Source organism: Oxyura jamaicensis, chromosome Z (genome assembly GCF_011077185.1).
Source record: "Oxyura jamaicensis isolate SHBP4307 breed ruddy duck chromosome Z, BPBGC_Ojam_1.0, whole genome shotgun sequence".
In the NCBI taxonomy this organism is placed as follows: Eukaryota; Metazoa; Chordata; class Aves; order Anseriformes; family Anatidae; genus Oxyura; species Oxyura jamaicensis.
The window spans coordinates 1,851,628-1,859,695 of NC_048926.1; positions in this window are offsets into that span (position 1 = coordinate 1,851,628).

Consider the following 8,068-nt stretch of genomic DNA (forward strand, 5'->3'; position numbering starts at 1 on the left):
ATCCTGCCAAAAAAATAATTCCCCACGTGCCCTACTTCAAATTTGCAACTACAAACCCTCATACACCATATTTTCTCTGACTACCAGGCCTTGAGAGAAGAAAAGAGCAGCAGGTACAAGGACACGGGAGTCGAGTCATCTGGGGCACCTGTTTTTGTTTTTTTTCCACACTGCAGACTTGTGTTCAGCATTTCTGCAGCATCATGGAAACACAGCTCTGCCCAGCCCTCCCTCTGCGCCTCCTCCTGCAGCATCCCTGGGCAGCTTTACCTCAGGTCTCATTTTCTCAGCCAGTACCAATTCCTTTAAATTCTGGCGCTTCCCTTCTTATTTCTTATGTTATTACAGGCAGCAGAATTATAGCTCACCGCATCTTAACTCCCACATTTGTACCCCACGGCTTCTTTGTAGACTTCCCCAGTTTTTCTAGCTTGCAGACGTTTGTCTTCTCTGCTGAGTTCCCTGGGTGAAATACTGTTTTCCCTCTGCAAGCACCGAGATATAAGTGAAATTAAAAGATGTTCAGAATTTATACTCCGAGCAAAGCTGACTGAGTAATCATTATTATGACTGTGCTGAGGCAAAAAGATATTTCCAAATAGATATAGTTCAGGATTAGCCTGGATTGAGAGTACTTCTGCTCTCTCCAAAATAACACAGAAAATGCTCTGAAACTTTCTCTTTTTTTTTTTTTTTTTGTGGTTGAGCAAAGTGTTTCTTCAAACAAAGATGGGATGTCTCGGTCCTCCTGTGGGGATCATCCTGTGACTGTTCAGTCCAAACAAATGAGAATTGGAAGCATCTTTGGAAACAAACTCAAATGAAACGAACAATTTAGTCAAACTGTAATTAAACAACCTTGTGGTTGGTTTGAGGATCCTGGTTGTTTCTCCGCCTGATAAGGCCAGAATGCTTTCTGTCATCCAAGAACTACATGCTTCAAACAGCCCTGGGGCTCCCTGTACACACTAGGACAGCAGACTCACATCCCACAGGGCTCACGCACCGACCCTATTAGAACAGGGGGCTTTCCACCACCCTACACAGCTCTGACACCCCAGTGTTTGGGCACTTCTGCCACAGGCCCCTGTAGCAGCAGGAAGAATGCGGAGGGCAGAACACAAAAAGATGATGGGATCTTCCCCTTGGGTCGTGTTCACCCCACTGAGATGGCAGCACACAACGCCTGAAATTGTGGGTTTTGAGATTTCAGATAACCCCCCAGCTTCCTTTCCTTAGGCATTCGTCTGACTGGCTTCAGACCCACTCAGCTCCCCATTAACAAAGGAGCCCGGTATTTAGCAGAAAGTGTTTTCTTCTTCAGATCAATAGAAACAAGATACACAGAAACTGCACTTCTACTCCAAAACCTGACCATGAAAAGAAAAACTATAGAAAGCTGTAACAAAACCTCATAGCTTTATTCCTCTCCATTATGTTGTTAGCAAAGAGCAGCAGAGAAAAATAACTATAGAAACTAGTACCAAGTAGTCTAAGAAGTTTTCCCAGTGCAAACATAGACACATAAAAGCTCTGAAACATCTTCAAGTGCAAAGACACTTACACCTTCCGTGTTTTCAAAGGGAAGTTCATTTTTAGCTGCTCGAGTGTCCTTGGGTAATTACTATTTTGTGTTAATATCAATTAAAACCGTTTTGAATTCATAGCAATTAATATATTGAGTCAAGTATGGTTGAGTCATTTAAAAAGAGTACGTTCGACAGTTCAGGACACAACTCTTACAAAAGCTTCATCGTATACCACATGCAAAAGGATCTTCCTAAAACATTTTTTTTTTTTGCCTGCTTAAACCAAGTTTCTCCCCAGGAGATTTATGTGTACCTCTCGCACCCCACTGACCCCAAGCTCCTTGAAAAAAAGGTAGACAGACATGCCCTGGAGAGCTCTGGACATCTTCAGTTTCACCGAGGCATCTCAGAAACGTCTAAAAGCCATGCACAAATGGTTTTCCACGGCCAGACAGCACCTTTGCTACACACAGGGGTGACAGCAGGAGGCTGGGTGCTTGGGCAGGGGTACAAGAGATGGGCAGGTTTTGTCGAAGGTCACTGGGGGCAAGACCAGGACCTGCAGCCTCAGAAGTGCTGCACAACCACCAGCTTCAGTTCTTCTAATTGGGTGCACAGGTTTGGGTGCATTTATCAGGAAGCCCAGCTCCTCCACTGAGGAATTGCTTTCTCCACTTGGGCATTAATTCTTCCTTCACTCCCAGCAAAGGAGGAATACTTATTTATTGGTCTCTTGAGCAACTTTTACATTCCATTTACTGCTCTTCAACAGAAATAAATCTCATATTTGACTACCAGTAGCCAAAGACTACAATTGTCCTACTACAGCAATACCTATGAATTTATTTACTCAAGTATGCATAAGCCTGAATTTCCAGAGGCTTGAGAGAGATTAATTACAACAGGGTAAAAGCCCTGTAGTGCTAATATGCTCCTGGAACCAAGGTACATAGGTATAGATGTCTTGTATTTGCGTTCCTCCGTGTTTGGAGAGCACTGGTGAGCAAAGGCCCTTTCTTCAACAACATAGATATTGAAAATCTCCCCACCTTCACCGATGACCCTTTTAAAGGTCTGTTGCACTCTCCTAAAATAAACAGATCCTGCATTAAATTGGCCCTTTTGAAATCAATTGCAGGCAGGAGCTGGTACAAATCATAGTCCAGCTGAAGAGAGAAGAGCATCTATTGACAGTGCTCACTCAATACCTGCACAGCCTGGCTGGAGACCATAAATCCTTTTGGCATCTCTTTGACAAAGACCCTTTTAGAGCAAGCACTATTAGTTTCCCAAACAGAGCTATCTCTCAATTGTTCCCAAAACAAAGATTCATCTGAGACTGTCAGAAGAGAAAGCCTATTTGAATTAGTCATTCCCCCTTGTTTGGTTTCTCCCACACGTACAGATTCCTCCAAGCTCTCTCCTTCCTCTCCACCCTAAGCACAAATGAGAGGCAGACCTACTCCACAACCACCATAAAACTCAGAAATAAGCACTGACTATTGCAGGGGAGCTTATTCTGGTAAATAACACCCCATTTTGATAAGCAGCCTCTTACACCAATGCTACCCCACAGCCAGCAAGCATAAGCTGGACGTAGATGGTATTTCTTAGAACCCAGCACCGTGATACACACTCGAACAGAGATCCCAGCCTCACCTACTGCCTGCACCAGAGATTCCTGGGCATCTAATCCTAATGGATTCCTCCATTTAGCTCCATCCCCTTGGGCTGGGGTGCACTAGACCCAGCGAGACCAGGCCCTTCTTGCCTAGAGTGCCACAAGCAACCTCCCTAGAACACAAACACCTCAAAACAGGGGCCAGGGAGCAGACAAAATATATATACACAGCTGAGAGTGGGCAAGAGGTTTCAGCTGGAGGGAGGGTGCTCCCTCTGGCTGCGTTTCTGCAGCTGATGCAGTCTGTGGTAAATGAGCTGTGGTGGGGCCTGCGTCTGCCAGCTGAGCTCCGCATGCCAGTTTTAAATCTCTTCTGATGGGTCCATCGGTGTTCAGGTGGCACTGCTGAATTCCCCCCTAGCGTTTTTTAACTTCTGGAAGCACCTGCTGTTTGGGCCTTGCCTGGGAGAAAAGGTTAAGGAGTAACCAGAAGGTGCCTGTGCAGAATCCAGCCCGAGCTGATTTTCTACCAGTGAATCATTTAACAGGGCAAGGGGTGGGGAGAGCAGAGGAACAAAAAGAGGAAATAATAAAATAAAATAAAATAAAGAAATGAAGAAAAAATCCAGAGCTGCACAGCCTGTGTCCTTTGTGCATAACAGTGAATTCCACTGCCTCAGAAGACCTTGAGGAGCAACGCGATGGCTGACCTGGTGGCACGGGGCAGGGTAGCTGAAAACCTGGATTTGCTGAGAGACTGAGAAATTCAGGAGAAATGGTCTATACAATCGCAGCACGTTGAAATTTTCTGTATGTTTCTAATGCAATATTGAATGACAGGATGCTCTCTGGCCCTCTGCCACCCTTCCCGTCCTCTCTCCACCCAAGATGGCAAAGCACCTCCTGCTTCCCCACAGCACCTTGTGGTCAATCTTCTGCTAAAAGCCATGGGGAAAAATAATAATTCAGTCCCCCAGGGCACTGTCATGGTGTTGTGCTCTGAATTTGGGGTGCTTGGCTTCAAAGCCTCAACAGCATTGTGTTGGCAGAGACAGCATGGGCTGTTTTGGGATGTATTTGTGCTGCTTCAAACTCCTGGCTCCCAGATTGTTTGCCTAAATTTGTGAAGGTGTATTCTCCATAGCTCGGTCCTGCAAAGGGACGGCTCCAGCACCTCCAAATCCACCACTCTGGACAAATGCTAAAGACGTGGTGCCTTGCTATACCCAGCCCTTGGTGCTGCTGCACCTCCACAGGGCACTGAACTGTGCCATTGAAATCCATGCTGAAGGTGTTCCTGTTTCTCTCAATCCCTTCTTCACTGTCTGAGGGACATTATTTATCACAGCTCAAGAAACAACGCCAGCTTTCAGGCTTTTACTGGCTCTTTTGCCCTGTTACAGACAGGCATTTCATCTTTCCTTCCTAGCATCTTCCTCTCTGCCAGCAAATTGAATCCCGAAGCCCGGGGAAGTGACCTTCCTCTTCTTGCTTAAACAGCAAAGCAACAATTCACCCAGGCTTTCAGCAGCATCAATCTCCTTGCTCACAACTGCCTGTGTCTTAAATGTCACAGGGATGCTTCACCTTGTGTGTTCCCCCAAAACCTTTGCAGTGTCCCTGGGGCCATTCTAGGTTTTGGCTTGCTTCAAGCAACAGCGTAAGCTCCCGTGTCTGAGTGCAGAGGGGCTCAGCACCCCAGGGCAGTGGCTGAGCTTCCCACAAGGTGTTCCTCTGCCCACATGGAGCCCCGGCTGGAGGCTGTGCTCCACCACTGAGACAGTGCGGAGGCATTTTTTTTGTGTGCTTTGATGCTCCTTGGCTTGCTTGCAGGGCAAAGCAGCCTTACTGTGAATGAGAATAAGGTCATATCACCCAGTCCCCTCTCTCCTCTGCTGCTTTCCTGCCTGTTTTCCTTGCTGCTTTCATACACAGGTTGCTGCCGGTGTGATTTGTGCCTCCCTGCCCATCACACCGAGACTGCTTTCCCCAGGACAATTGCTTAGGTATTTTTTAGGTGGATCTCTCCCTTCTTGGGTTTGTCCCACCAACCTTTTGCAGCATGACACAGCCTGAATCCCATCCTTCACCAGTCTTGTGACAAAACCATCACTGGAAGGGGCAAGGAGCTGGTGCTGAGCACACCAAGGCAGGAGCGAGGAAGAACGCCGGGATTATTGAATCTACTGGGAGCTTCAGCTGCATGCCACAAGACAAAGCACCTCTGTCATCTCCCTTTTTCATTCCCACAAGCCCTTATTTACTCACAAAAAGTATCCCTTTATCCTGACTTTGTCACTCTGATTATTCCTCAGCGCTGGCAAGAAACGCGAGTGCCACCAGGCCCTATGCGAAGATGTGTAGCAGCCGGAGAGGAAACAATTTTTCTTAATAATCAGCCATATATCCCCAAATTGTTGTCAGGATTTGGAATGGAAATTGCCAGGCTGTAATCGATAAAGTGCAAGGGAAACGAGAACTATTTTAAGATGCATTTTTTAAAGGAAAGAAAACACGGCAAGCGCGGAGCTGAAAAGCGTCACTTGGGAGAGCAGTCAAACCACAGCAGGACGAAAACGAGTGACAGGAACAGCTTTGTGTAATTTTAGATTCACGTAGCAGATCAATGAGGAGAAGGAAAGCTGGTTTGCAACCAGAGGTGATTTGTGGATAAGGAAAGAAAACGATGCCAATAGAAATACCGGAGAGGTGGAAAAGGAAGGCAGGCCTGTGGAATCCTACCCAAAAGTGGCCATCCCCAAGGGGCGAGCAGGAGTCAGCCTGGCACAGATGTGGGTATGCCCACATGGCTTGCCCTCCCTGATGCTCTGATATAATGTTTCCTTGGGATGTTTTCCATTAAAACTAGTCCCACTATAGGTTTCAGGTTATTCTTTGTGCACTTTGGATCCCGGATGATATTCTGATAAATTTCTGGGTCGCTGTGGACAAAACCCGGCCTCTTTGGCAGGCGGAGGTGGGCAGGGAGGTCTGAGGGGGATGGAGAAAATGAAGTTTGAAAATTATTGTTTTAGGGATGCTTTCTGTAACCCCATGGCTATCCCTCTTGCCAACATATTGTCACCAAGATGCTGGGGCAGCACGTGTGGGCAAACCCGGGACACCTTCACCTCCTTTGTAAGCTGAATTGAACTTGGACACGGCTTTTCACCTGTCCTTTCAACCAGCTGAGGAAAAAGTGCATTTTTCTTCTGTATCGTTGATAAAGGGCCAGTGACTCCAACCCCCTGAAACACCCAAGGACCTGCGTCAGAACCCTTGTGGGTTTAATTGATTTGATTTCGTTGGCTGGCAAACTTTTCAATGTTCCGTCTGAATGCATGCTGGGCCAGAATATAAACTTAATAAAAGGATGACTCAGGGTTTTCTAATTCCTAAATGGCTTGCTAGGGAAAAGTCACGAGGTACTTTGAAAGTAATGCTCTGTATAGCACCTGGCGAGCAGACCTGCAGTCTCTAAAGTAAAAAGAATTACCACCGTGGGAACAGCGCTGTTACCCATCAAAAATTACACTTAATATTTTGTTTTCTGCCGACAACATCGTGCCACACGCCTCCCCAGTCCTCCCGATCAGCAGCTGGGTTTTGAGCACAAAATAACCACCGTGCGGCGAGGCTGTGGGTGAGCCCGCAGGAGCCGGTGATACTTTAGGTTTAACGGGGACAAAGAGCAAAAATAATGTGGCATGTCGGGAGAGTTTCTGAACCTCCCAGGTGGGTTTGGTGTCGGATGGTCCCCTTGCTGAGAGGGTAGCAAAAGCTCCTGGCCCATTAGTTACACCAATTCAAAGCGATCCAGGGCGCAGAGGAAAGCATCAAGAGCACCTCAAATTGATGTCCCCAATTAACAGCGTGGAGAAACACGTTAAGGTTTACTTTTGTGTTCTTTTTCCGAGCCATTAAGAGTCAAAATTTAGCCAGAAAAAGAATTGCACCAAGGTCACCCTGGACAGAAGTTGTCACTGCAAAACCCAAGCACTTTCCTGCTCGGTTCAGAGCAGAGGAAGCAGATGTTGCAATGTTTAATCTCTCCTGAAAGATTCATTTGAATTACTGGATGACCCCATGCCACATCAGCTAATTACCTCACAGTCTTAACTATATCCATCTTCATATCCTAGTGAGGCAAGAAAGAGTGATTATCTGCATTTTACTGATGAGAAAATGAAGTGCTGCAGTAGTAAGTGATTTGCCCGAGGTCACGAAGGAGGAGCATAAAAAGATAGGACCCAAACCCCAGAGTTTTTTGGGTGTCACTTGGTCCTGTGGGACAAACAGTCCAGCACTGCCCACTGCAGTACAGCTTATTATGAAATATCCATCCTTGTCTTGCTTATTGTTTTTGGTTGCTTTGTTCTGTTTTGTTTTTCCATTTTAAATATGGAGATGTCTGCTGACACCTTGGGAGGCAGGTGGCATTGGTTGCTCCATGGAGATATCACTTTCTCACTTGTTTTGTCCCCAGCACGTATGAAACTTGCTGAAAGTTTGTGGTCACGCTCTGCAAATGAAGGAGAAGTCTGACATAAGCCACGTGTTGTTAGGGCCGGGACTATTTATCCTGAAGTCATTGCTTCAAGTAGAGAGGAAGGGAGGGAAGAACAGGGGGAGGGAGCTGAGAGAAAGAAAGAGCACCGATATTCCAAGGGAAAATACATATGTTTTTCATGAGAGGACAAGAACGGGGCCCTAAAGGGATGGGGAAGATAAATGGTGACAGGGAACACGCAGAGCCAGTGCAGGAGGCTGGGCGCAGCACTCCGGGCTCGTGCCTGCCCGAGCAAGGATGAGGAGCTGGGGTGTCCCCAGCTGCTCTGAGCATCTCCATCAAGGGCTGATGCCACGGCCATCACCTCCTACAGGTCTCCAGCAAGGGGCCTGACCCACACAAGGACCA